Source organism: Typha latifolia, chromosome 7 (genome assembly GCF_019914945.1).
Source record: "Typha latifolia isolate L0001 chromosome 7, TyphaL0001v2, whole genome shotgun sequence".
NCBI lineage: Eukaryota > Viridiplantae > Streptophyta > Magnoliopsida > Poales > Typhaceae > Typha > Typha latifolia.
In genome coordinates this window covers 6,235,485-6,249,183 of record NC_133092.1, presented here as the reverse complement: position 1 = coordinate 6,249,183, position 13,699 = coordinate 6,235,485, and the positions used below count along the sequence as shown (strand labels likewise).

Here is a 13,699-nt window from a genome sequence, read left to right as displayed (position 1 = left end):
GAGTTAGGTGATAGCTAACATCTTTTGATACCATTGAACAGATGAAATGCTGGTTTGCTATGTCCTTTCAGATATGCAACTTCGTCATGCCAGAGTGGGTAGGGCTTATCATCTTCCGAGTGCCTCCTAATTTTGATTCGAAACTCTATGACTTTCGCAATGACCATATCATCCAAGATAAGTTGCAAGGTAGATAGAGTCATTGAAGAGATTTGCAGCTCAAAGCACCCATGTTCTAAAGATATAGCATCACCTATTTTGTTTAGGATTAGATGTCTCCTATCTTGGTGGCTGCTGGGATAACTGCTGTGTTTGCGGCTTGCTGAATCAACACATTCAACAAATCCATTATGGTTTTTTTTTTTCTTTGATGCCATTTTGTTATCTCTCTCCTCAATTTTTCACATGAGTTCTTCCACGACTACTTGTTTGATTATATTACTGGAGAAGAGAGGATTGACTTCATGGGTCAAAGGAATTAGGAGGGGATGATGAGACATAGTTTGTTTCTCTACCCTCTAATTGCCCCCTGCTTGGTCATGCCAATCTTCATGCAATAGAATTTGAATGGTGATGCTTGAACAACAAATATTCGGAGAGACCTTGAGCTTGTTTAGATTTTATGGTCTCCACTTGCTTGCTTAGATGGCTGCTTAACATGCCCCTTCTTGTTGTAATCTCAATACACCATTTTTGAGGGCCTTATGTTCTCTCGGAATATAAGGGTACTACCTAGCTCTTCTTGCTATTATATCTTTGGCAATATGATTGGAGGAGCAAATTATCCTAATGATAGGCCTTATTATTTGTTGGCAAACGAATTAGCCTTTTAGAGTGCCCCAATAGTTAACCTTGTGTGCAGGCCTATTGGATATTCGATAAATGAGATAGACCTACAAGTAGCTGGCTTGATCTTAATTGCTTCCGTGTAAGCAGTAGTAACTTTGCGACATCGCTTACATCTCTCTCTTTGCTTGATGCTTCATATATGTTTCTGGGTCTTTAGTGGATTGCTATTGTAAGTGAACCCTAAGTGGTGATGATAGTTGGAGGGAAGGCTCCAAACTGAAAAAGGTACAGAAAGTGAACTGGGATCCAGTCCCAATGCAAAAGAGCTGTTGTTTTGGGTTGAAGGGAGCTCTGGAGATTGATTGCTCATGCTTGCGTTTATCCGCAGGTAATAAAGGAAAAAGGAATTAATCCTTGTAATGTTGGGATGGATAATTTTGTGATCATGATCAACAGAGATGGGAAGAGGAGACAGGTCCCATCAGGCGTGGCATTCTGTTCAACTAAAGAAAAATTGATATCGTCACTCCCCTTTGTGAGGAGGGTGTTTCAATCATTAAAATTCTATATCAAAGTTTTATAAGTTCTTCGCTCCGTAGTGTCCATGAAGGGTCTTAGTGAATTATATCCACGAAGGACAACCTTGGATTAAGCTGGTCATGATCATAATAATATCCATCAACAAGAAAAATGGAAATGCTAGCAAAAGATAGTATCATTTAATTCTTTTCCATTTTTTTGTACATGAAAGATGAACAGAAAATATATGTATGATATAGAGAAGCTTCCAGACCTTTCTTTTGGTGGGGGGGAATTTTTATCTTTTTTTTTTGTATTTTTTAATCTTGTAATGTTTTTGGAATATTTAATTTTATTTATCCTTGGTAGCTGATTGGGTAGTGATTGTTTATAGAGATTAGGCTGCTTTATTAACCGTTGACCTCCATTTGCAATAGTCGGATTGACCAAAGATTGAAATCTCATTCTACTTTAGTCAAAATTGACTTCTTGATTTATCCAAATTGAGCCTCTCATTGACTTGGTTTGATCAAAATTTTGGATTGACATGACCTAAATCAAGTTGGCCCGACTAGAATTGACCCGACTCATGTTAGTAATTTCATGTTTTTGACATGAATTTTTATTAACTTTGAGCTAAGTTTTAAGTGGGGCCCACACATTATTAATGATGATTTAATGGTGGAATTAATTTAGCTTAAAGTGTACTTTATTGTCAAATATTTACTTAGTCAAATCCATGAAGAGAAGTGAATGAAAATTGGCTCTAAAGTAGGTATCATGGCAATGGAAAATAAAGAAAAATGAAGTTTAGTACCATATTGGATATTTGAGAAATGTTAGTATGGTATATAAGTAACAAACTTCTTATGGGCTTTGGGCCCCAAAAGGGGTACCTATTTTGTGGGTAAAGGTTACTATGCACGCGCGCGCCGCCCGGCTCGGTTCGGTTCGCACGCACGGGTCAAGTCCAGTTTTAATTTTTTGCCTGATACGGGTTCAAATCTGGTTTGGTTCGGGTCAATTCAGTTAGTTGGTTGAACTCGACCCAAATGGTGCATCCCTTCACAATGTAACTATAAATTAGTTTTTGACCTGAATTGGTGCATCTATTCGGTGATTTTGCATCTTTTCGTCAAGCCTGTTTACCTCTATAAATAGGCTGTCAGTCTGCAAAATTAAAAACAGAACATCAGAGAAGAAAACTTGGTTCATTCCTTATAGAGTCGAGTCTGCATCCGAAAGAGAGTACAGCACAGTTCAGGTTCAATCAAGGCATTAGAAAGCTGCTTCCTTTCCAGTGCAAGACAGTCGTTGTATCCTGGGAGACCGACGTCCACTGTTCCAGAAGCAATCGGTGGAGGGCGAATTGGTCTTAAGGAGATAGTGTCCAACACTAGACTCAACTATTCAGAATTTTATATTCTGTAATCTGTAAGTTATTTATATTATTTTGATCGAATTTATTGTGACTCTTTGGAATCAGATTGTTACCGCCAACAGACTCAGATAGGCACGAATTGATTTAGCATGAATTCATATGGCCCAATTCAACCACAATTGATTTGGCCTAAATTGGTTCAACTAGATTTAGGTTGGCCGAATTGAATTTCGAATTGACTTGGCCAGAATCAAGTTGGCCCAAATTTTATTGAATGAAAATCCATAGACCAAATTTGATTTAATCAGAATTCATTACACCCCGCTCTAGGGGAACAAACGAGACTTTGCATACATTATTCTGAAAAGCCAACCCAGCCAAGTAATGGGCCTGGATGTTTTTTTCCCTGCTAGTGAATCTTAGGCTCACTTCAAGTAATATAGTTAGAAGCCATGGGTGATTAGCATCATTCTCAGTTACAACGCTCACCATTTTTTAGCAGTTCAATTAAATCCAAAGGCCCCCCCGGCTTTGCCCGAGGAGGGAACAACATGAGAGCAGTTGAGAGGGAGAGAGTAGATGATGGATTTTGACTTGTCAAGATCACATTTAGTTTCAAAGATGAAGGCCACTATTGGCTTCGTGCTTTGGAGGATGCTTTTTAAGTTTTGAATCGTCATTATCCTCATTCTGTAAGGGTCCTCCACGCCCTTGGCAATTCCAAGCCATGATATTCATTTTTAGCTAGGTATTGCCACCGGTATTCCGTTAGGAGCTTGTTTGTCATCATTCAGATTTGCTACATAAGTCATTTCTAAGATCGCTTTCTTCTTAAGAAGAGGGGCTCATTGATCCTTAGCTTTCCGTTTGCCAAGAGAGCATGTGATGCTAGTGGGAGTCATGGACGTTCCTTTCGAATTTGGAGTTAGGGTTTTTTTAGTAAGTTTCTAGGACTTGGGATGGGTAGGATATGTGGTTTCCATGGGAATGGCCATGGGCAAGTAGGTAGGCCCTATTGGTGTTAGCTTGGGATAGGGTGTGTTTTGGGCGATTATCTGGCCATTGTGTTTCTTGATAGGTGAGGTGTTGAAGGATTCTATAATAGGTTGATAGGGATAGAGATGAGTGTCGGGTCTTGATTTGCTGTGGATGTATTTCAAGCATATTTAGAAGCTTGGGATTAGAGGTTTTCTTGGGTTTAGCGATGGAGGGGATAGGCAATGTGGTGGAGTTGGCTTGTGTGGGTGTAGGTAGGAGTGGAGTCGACAACATCGTATCAGTAGTGGGGATGAGTCTATCCTTGGGCGACACATCCTTAGGGTTACTATACATGCATTGGGACTTTGCATCCAAGAAGGGTTTAGAAAGATGCCTATGCCCTTTGATGTGTGCGGTCTCCTCCCTCTCCGGTGCTCTCCAGCGAGATTAGGACCCCTCGTAATTTTTCGGATTATCATCTTTTGTCTACAAGGTGGAGATATTTTGGCTTGAGAAGTTCAGTGAGCTTAGCATGGATGTGAGGAGGGTAATCTCCTCCTGATCTAGGATTTGAGGGCTCCACATTGAAGGCATTCCATTATCTTATGCCCTATCCTTTCGAAGAAAACACAATGCCGTCAGCATTCTCATACCAACCAGAACCTCTTGTTTCACCATTAAGGAGAGTGACCGAGAGGGATTCTGTAAAGGGTTTAGTGATATCCACCCTTATCATTGATCTGATAAACTTTGTCCATCTTGTCCCATCCAAAGTGTCCCCTTGGATCGGCAAGCTAACTCTTGAGGCAAGCTCTTGGGCCGTGGATGGCGAGAGGTACTCCAGAGGCAAGTCGTGAAATTGCACCCAGAAATTGCATCGGTCGAAGCACCAATAGTTTGCCGAAGTATCCAGGGTGAAGATGTCGAGGACAAAGAGATCTCTATTGTAGGACCATGGTGAGTCCAGCCATGTTTTCCATTTGTCTTCTTCCTTCTCAAATACTAGCACAAAAGACACTTTTACCTACTATAAACTCCACCTGGTTGGACAGGTTCCACGCCTTAGAGAGCGATATATCTTAAGACCATTAGCGTTAATAGGTCAGTTGTTTATCAACTTCCCCTACTAGGCATAGTTTAGGTTTGCGGTTGGGATGGGTGTTCTCTTCTTCTAGGGTTATATTTTCTTCTATTTTCCTATCTGAGAGGAGAACAACGAACTTTCTCGAAGCTCCTTTGCTGAGCCCAACCTATCATACCTTCAACACTATTTCTCTGATTGGCTTTTATAGAAATAAATATATCTTTTTTTTTCTATTTTGAAAGTTTTCAGCCTTGTTTTTTCTAGGGATAATTACCTTTTCATCGCCTGAACTATCACCCATTTCCACAATAACCCCCTAAACTTTTTTTTGGTACACTATGACCCCCCTGAACTATCAAAATGTTACGATCCGACCACATGGGTTAAGTTAAGTCAAGTTGAGTCGAGTCAAATTAGTTATTTAGCTATCTTTCTGTTTTGAATTTTATTGGATAATCCGCTTGTGGATCCGATCTATTAGGGATCTTACTCCTATAAATAGGAGTGGACATGAGGTGATAAGACTCATCATTGAGAGAAATATGAGTTTAGCCAGTTACTATTCTCGTCCTTATCTTTTTACATTAACCGTTGGATTGTCTTTATCTTCATAGGAATAGATCATAACCATAGATCTCTTTCAAGCTTCTAAACCCTAGCCACCTCCTACCTCCAACAGCCACCCTACTACACGGCCGTCCACCACCCTCCGACGACCGCCACAATGTCGGATATTACTATTTTTCCCTCCCTAACGTATCTCCACTATTTTATTTTTATCATTTTATCTTGACCTCCGATTTAGGTGAAACCAAGGCCATTATAATTCTAACGAATGAGGCTACCTTCACCTAAATTTTCATAATCATCCAATGGACAGATCGTTCCATATCTGGTCCGAAACATTGGTATCACAGTCGATGTTCCTCAGAAGAAGGTTAACACGCGTTCCAAGGCCAACGAGGAGGCATCGACCATGGAGGACCATGATCTCATCTCTGTTCTTGTGGGAGTTAATCTGGCACCCCCTCCAATCCCAGCAATTATCGACGAGGAGCCACCGGCGTGGGCAAATGTTTTTTTTAAAGCATTTTCGAACGAGTTGAAGGAAAACACGAAGGAGAACAAGAAGATCCAAACTGTCCCCAAAGACTCGATCTAGGCCTTGACGGAACCCTTACTAGTTAGCCTCCATCGACCTGCGCTGCCAGCGCCGCTTGCCACGATGGGACAAAGCCAAACTCAGCCACCATTATCAACCCGTGAGGGAGGAGATGAGTCGGCCCAAATCGCGGCCTCAACCCTTCCTCCGACCGCGATGGGGACCCCTCCGGCCCTACAGACCTTCCCAAATGCCGTTGCCACACTGGAACCACCCGCAACAGCGTTTGTGAGATCATCTTCCCCAGCCACAATGGGAACTAGGGCCGAAAACCCTAGCTTCCCACCGGCGGCTGTCTAGACGCTCACGGCCCCTACCGCCATAACAGATCTCTTCCATGAGGCCCCCACACCCGAGCCCAGGCTGCCTTTCGCGCTGGCACTAGCTGGAAGACCGCCAGCCGCAGCGGTTTGTGCTGCAGCAAATCCAAGACTGGTGGTCGCAGGTCCGATGCTCCCACGGTCACTAACAGTCATGGCTGGCTTCCTAGGGCCTACTACCGGCTAGTGGTGGCCGCCATAGCCACCGACGACCGTCGGGTGGCCAAACCCAATAGCCACAACCGCGGGAAGCTACCTCTACGTTAGGGTAGCTCCGCCATAGTTTTCCGCTACCACTGCTCCATTGCAGTGGGGCACTGGTCCCTTCCGCAATTGCCGGGGGTCGGTAGACCGGCCGGCAACATGCGGGGACCGCCGCTGCAACAACTCGAGCCCGAGCTCGAGTTTGGCCCTCCACCGCTGCTCACCACCGTTCCACCGCCACGAGGACCAGCCAGGGGTCGACTGTCGGTGATCCCCGACCGAGCCTAGCCGCCGCTGCCCCCCATGCAACCTATGGCGGCACCCCTAGGCCAAATTCCAAATTCAGCCCTAGGGTTAGGTTATTGGAATGAAGGAGATGAAATACACAAATTTTAAGGCAGGCCAAATTTTTGCGAACCGGTTCGACTACCTCGTGCGAACCAGTTTGGAACCCATGAACAAAACCCCGAGAACGAGTATGAGCCTGAGGATGAATAGTGGAATGAACCGGTGGGCCTGCGTCATCAGGCTGAGCCGAACCTACGTGCAGCCCGGGGGAGACATGAGCCAAACTCGTGGGCCTATGACCCACGAGACTAGCCTCGACCCCGAGATCACTTTGCCCGTGATGACAGACCACATTTTGGGATCCAAGCTCGGACTATCAAGCTTGATTTTCCAAAATTTTCTAAAGGAAACCCGCTAGATTGGTCATATCTAGCGGAGCAGTTTTTCACGTACCATGGCATGCCCGACCATCAGAAGGTCTAGCTAGCCTCATTTCACTTGCAGAGCATGGCGATTAGGTGGTACCAGTCGACTAAGCGGACTCGACCATTTGAGTCTTGGCAGGACTTTATAGATGCAATTTGTGTTCGATTCAATCCGACTCTGTACGAGTACTTTTAGGCCATGTTGGCTAAGCTGACTAAGTCAACAACAGTTCGAGCTTACCGGGAAGAGTTTGAGCGGATATGCAACCGAGTCACTAACTGGTCTGACTCGGCCCTGAAGAGTACCTTCATTAGTGGGCTCAGGCCTAACATTCAAGCTGATGTCAAGGCTTTGAGGCCCACTACTTCTGAAGAGGCCTTCTCCTTAGCTGTTATGATGGAGTCCAAGTTGGATCAACTGAACCAGATCTGCAAAGAGGAGAGAAGAAAGGCAGCCTAAACCCACGGCCCATTAGAGATGGCATCTGCCCGACTTCAGACTACACCAACGGCTCAGCCTAACAGACTGATGATCACACGCCGCTTTGTACCCAACGACTTGGAAGAGTGCTGAAGAAAAGGCTTGTGTTTTTACTGTGATGACCGATTTACCCCCGGTCATAAATGCAGGCATCAGCCAGCCCACATCATGTTCCTAGGCGGACTCGAAGAAGACGAACCCGAATCTACTGATTGGCACGACAAATTATATGAGTACAAGGACGCGAGAGACTAGTCACCTTGAGGACAAGGTGTCAGAAGTGTGGTCGATTGTTACGATCCGACCACATGGGTTAAGTCGAGTTAAGTCGAGTCGAGGCAAATCGAGTCGAGTCAAATTAGTTATTTAGCTTTATCTTTCTATTTTGAATTTCAAATAAATCGGATAATCCGCTTGTGAATTCAATCTATTAGGGATTTTACTCCTATAAATAGGAGTGGACATGAGTTGATAAGAATCAGCATTGAGAGAAATCTGAGTTTAGCCAGTTATTATTCTCGTCCTTATCTTTTTACATTAACCGTTGGATTATCTTTATCTTCATAGGAGTAGATCATAATTGTAGATCCCCTTCAAGCTTCCAAATCCTAGCCACCTCCTACCTCCAACAGCCACCCTACTACACGGTCGTCCACCACCGTCCTTGGCCGTCCACCTCCCTCTGACGACCGCCACAACGTCGGATATTACTGTTCTGCCTTCCCTGATGTATCTCCACTATTTTATTTTTATCATTTCATCCTGACCTCCGATTTAGGTGAAATTAGAGCTATTAGAATTTTACTCACGAGGCTACCTCCACCTAAATTTTCATAATCATCCAACGGACGGATCGTTCCAAATCTAGTCCATAACACAGAAATATCTCACTCTCTTGGCACCGTTGACAAAATCGGTGAATTGACCAAGTTGCCCCTCCATTCAATATAGCGGGTTAATTATGTGGTAGAGCTAAAATTAAATATAAAATTTATTTTTTAAAATGCCTTCATTGCCTTCTACCCTAATACCCTTTTGCCCCAATTTTTTTTTCATTCTCCTCTCTCGCACCCCACATCGATCTCCTCTGAGCACATCCCACCACCCCGACGCCTCCTTATCTCATCTCCACCACTCTGCGCACCTCCTCTCCTCTTTTCCTCTCCTCCCTCCATCTCAAGCACACTCCACATACCTCCTCTCCTCTCTTCCTCTCCTCTCTCTATCCCAAGCACATCCTCATCCCGAGCTGTCCTCATCTCTCGTCTCCACTACTCCAAGCAACATCTCTACCCTCGATTGTCCTCCTTTTCTCTCTTCCTCTCTCTCCTCTCTCTATCTCGAGCACATCCCTACCCCAAGCTTTACTCATCTCTCGTTTCCACTATTCCGAGCATATCTCCACTACTCCACGCATATCTCCACCCAACGTAACTGCTCTCAACTATTTGTAGGGGATATAAAGGAGAATAGACGACAAAGGGTGTTTGGTAAGATGTTCCCTTGCTCAGAACCCTTAATTTATTTTATATTCTTTCTAGGGCATGAATTTTTTTATCATGGCCCCCAACTGTGCGCATGTGTGTAATTATAAATTGGTGTTAGGGATATGTTGCCCAAACCCTACCATTGTGGTCCCTCGCCCTTAATTATAATGTTAACTGACAATCACCTTTGTTCACAGTTGTAGAAATGGTCCCATGGTATATTAAAGCTTTAATTTCTGCTCCTCTTTGGCAGGCAAAGATATTTTTTGACATATTATGTGGTCCCATGTAATGTAATGTGATTTAGATAGTTAATTTTATTATTCTTTGAATGACAAATGGCTGATTGCAGACATAACTTTAGGATATTTTATGGAGGTAAGATGCTGCATGATCCCAAGAAACACTACTTGGGTGGAGAGATATCATATTCTTTTGTGGACCTAGATAATTAGTTATTGAATTTATAGATATAGCAGTTCAATTTGGTTGCCCACCTATTTGCAGAATATATTATCTGCTGCCAGGGACATCATTGGATGAGGGTTTAGTGGAGATAGTTCATGATAAAGATGTTCTTCATATGTTTAGTTCAATTCCAGATTCACAAAGTATTGATATGTACTTTGTAGATAGTACTGTTAATATGGAAGAGCTTTTAAGTCAAACTACTACAACATTGACTACTTTTATTGAAGAAGAATCATTAACTCAAGTCATTGCTGTGAATGAATTAGCTGTAAATGAACCAGCTGGGAATGAAGAGAATGTGAATCAAGATGATGAAGATGATGAATATAGCACTGATGATACAGAATGTGATGACATCCCTTGGATAGATAGCTCAAGTAATGAGGAAAATTAAGAAGATGATAGCAGTGGCGACATGCGTAGCTTGCATGGTTCTGATGATGAATGTGACAAGTCTGACTTTCTAAAATTTAGAGGAGAAAGAGATATACAAGAACCCAACTTTCAAAATGGGATGAAATTTGCCACACCCACCGAGTTTAGGAGTTTCCTAAGGGAATATCATAATAAGGAAGGTTATGAGTTTAAGTTTATTAAAAATAAAACAAGAAGAATTATGGTGGTATGTAAGAGGGGTTGTGGTTTTAGATGTCAAGCATCTCCTATTGAGCACACAAGTACTTTTCAAATTAAAAGTTTGAGAGGTCCTCATACTTGTGGTAGGGTGTATACAAATCATAGTGCCACAAGTACTTGGCTTTTAAACAAATATTAGGATAAATTAGTGGATAACCCGGAAGGAAGTGTTGGATCCATTAAGAGGACAATTTTAAGGGATTGGATGTTGGATGTTTCTACTAAACAAGTATATAGGCTAAGAGGAAGGCTGCCATGTTGAGATTGAGTGATTATTGTAAAATGATAAGAGCAAAGAATCCAAGGAGTGCTGCCATGTTGAAGGTTGATAGGGCTATTTTGGAAAATGCCACTGTGTTCCAGAGATTGTTTGTATCATATGCTGCACAAATCAGTGGGTTTATTGATAGTTGTAGGTCCATAATAGGTCTAGATGCATGTCACTTAAAATGACCTTATGGTAGCCAACTTATTCATGCAGTTGGTAGAGATGGAAACAATCAAATGTTTTCTGTTGCAGTTGCAGTCGTTGAGGCAAAGTGTAGAGATAGTTGGACTTGATTTTTGGAGAATCTAATTTTACTAATTATGAGGCCTGAAGAGAAAAGGTGGTGTTTTATTAGTGATAAACAAAAGGTATAAATTCACTATTTACTATTTTTGTTTTTTGTTTAAGTTTATGTTAGTGTTTACTGTTTATTGTTTTTATTTTCTGTTTAAGCTTATGTTAGTTTTCTATTTTTACGGTTAGTTTAATATTATTTTTTACATGTATATAAGTTTTCACATGTATATAGTTTACTGTTAGGTATGTATGTTAGTTTTTACATGTATATAGTTTACTGTTAGGTATGATATTTACATGTATATAGTTTACTAGTACTATTTATATGGTTAGTTTATATTAGTTTTTATATGTTTACTTTATATGGTATTTCTGTTACTGTTAATGAACTAGCTAATTATATGTTTGCATTATAGGGCTTGGTCCAAATATTTGAGAACTTCATGCCTAATGTGGAGCATAGATATTGCATGCGTTATATGTATGCAAATTTTAGTAAAATTTTTAAAGAAAAGAAATATAGGGACCTGATGTGGGGAGCAGCATCAGCTTACACAGTCCAAGATTTTGAACATCAAATGGAGTTGTTGAAAAATAGGAACAATGATACATGGAATTGGCTGATGAAAGAGGAACCATGCTATTGGTCAAGAAGCATGTTTAACACAAGAGCTAGATGCTCAAGAATTGTAAACAATTTAGTGAATCATTCAATGTTTACATTAAGAATGCTAGGGATATACCAATTGTCACAATAATGGAGATAATAAGAAGACAGCTGATGTTAAGATTCCAACATCTTCTTGAAGTTGGAAAATAATTTAATGGGAAATTGTGTGCTAAAATTCAGAAAAAATTAGAGAAAAGGAAGTCACTTGCAAGACATTGTCTTCATAAGCAGTAGCCTCAGTTCCAGCAGCAACATCTCCATCATTAGCAGCAGTAGTTCCTGCAGCATCTTCATCCTCACTTCCAACAGCAGCAATACCAGTACCAACAGTAGTACCAGAAAAGAAAATTGCTGAACAAGGCAACTTGTACCAAGCACAGGTACTTGTTTACATTAGCAGTTTACTGTTTACTTATAAAAATAATTTAAATTTTATGTTTTTTGTAGCCTTCAAGAAGGAGCCTAAGCCAAAAACAGCTAATAAAGGACAAGGTACTTGTTTAACTTTAGCAAAATTTATTTTATACACTGAATTTTACTTCATATGTATCAAATACAATTCAATTGTCATTGAACACTCGCAGGTATCCGCAAGCATTATTAGAAAGGGGTCTGCTCATGGTAAGCGCTAATCTTGGAGTCATGATATTGTTGGGTACTCATTAGTGAAGTTGGATGTATTTTGGATGATATACTTGATGTATATTTTGGATACTATTAATGTATTTTGGATGGTGCATAATATAATTTAGATATACTTTGTATGGTGGATTATATATTTTGGATGTACTATTGTATGTATTATATTGGTACTTTGGATGTATGACATATATCTTGGATGTATGACAAACTGGCCATTAGTGATAATTGTATGACAAGTTTGGATTGAATGTTAATGAATGTATGACAGGTTTGGATGTATGGCAGATTGGACATATATTTTGGATGTATAACAGACTGGCCATTATTTTGGCCTTGTTTGTAACCAATAATTTGAATAGTTTAGTTTGGTTTTATTAGGATGATTTATCTGAATAATTTGATTTGGATTGAATATTAGTAGTTTAGATTGAATGTAATTATTTGGCCTTGTTTGTTACCAATAATTTGAATAGTTTGATTTGGTTTCATTAGGGTGATTTATCTAAATAGTTTGGTTTGGATTAAATATTAGTAGTTTGGATTGAATGTAATTGTTTGGCCTTGTTTGTTATCAATAATTTAATAGTTTGGTTTGGTTTCATTAGGATGATTTATGTTAATAGTTTGGTTTGGATTGAATATTAGTAGTTTGGATTGAATGTAATTGTTTGGCCTTGTTTGTTACCAATAATTTGATTGATTTTATCATTTTTAAACAATGTAACCTGATGGCTTGTATAGAAATGAAAATTACATATTGCAATATCAACATCATATTACACATTTGATACATATTACAGTACTAACATCATAATTCAGTACCAACATTATATTACACATTTGACATATTACAAGATGAGAATTTGTTTTACAAATTGCATACCCAGAAAATAAAAGCTACTACAAATAAGAAAATGATAAATATCCTCTTTTCCTTTCTCTGTCAATCTTCAATGATAATTTCTGATTATCTTCATCTAGTCTCCTCAACTGGTTATGTAATTCAGTGTTCTCCATTTGTATCATTTGTATGTCTTCTTCTCTCTTTTGTAGCTCAGTATTTCTATTCAATAAAATCTTTGCAAATTCTTTTCCTCTTAGACAAATAGAGGTATCAATCCAACAAAAAAAAATTCACAACCTAATCTCTGCACATATTTAAAATTTAGGTGAAAACCTAACTTAAAAATCAAACTATAGATATGAAATTTAACTTTGAAATAGGCACATCTAAGGAATCTCTTGCTATGATTATTTTCCGTGAAGCTTGTTTGAAGTGCAGCGATCATTCTACAGTAGCATACCACTTCGGTTGAAAGGTACGGCCTTCTTTGACTATCAATGCTACCGGTTAGAGAGCTTAAAGATGCCATAAAAGTGGGAGATTGAAGGGTAGGAAGAGAAGCTTGATTATGTAGGGTTTGGAGGTGGGAGGTTGAAGCTTGAAGAACGAAAAAAAAATTTAACGGAGGTGGGAGATAGGGAGTTGGAAAGATTGGAAAAGGGGATAGGATGCAGCAGACTTTAGAAGAAAAATAATGGGAATCGGGCTCAGCTAATATTGGAGAAGAAGATAGTTTTAATTAGCTATCTAAAG

At 40.3% G+C, this 13,699-nt stretch overlaps 1 long non-coding RNA gene across 2 annotated transcripts; it reads left to right on the top strand.

Moving 5' to 3' along the window:
- The first annotated feature begins 8,642 nt into the window (after window positions 1-8,642).
- On the top strand, window positions 8,643-12,356 carry LOC140791670 (uncharacterized). 2 transcript variants are annotated; one of them, XR_012109611.1, is made up of 4 exons: window positions 8,643-9,121; window positions 11,641-11,840; window positions 11,908-11,952; window positions 12,045-12,356. It is a non-coding gene; the product is annotated as an uncharacterized lncRNA (long non-coding RNA). The 2 variants fall into 2 exon arrangements; XR_012109612.1 differs by having other exon boundaries at window positions 8,669-9,121; window positions 11,207-11,840.
- The last annotated feature ends 1,343 nt before the right edge of the window (window positions 12,357-13,699 follow it).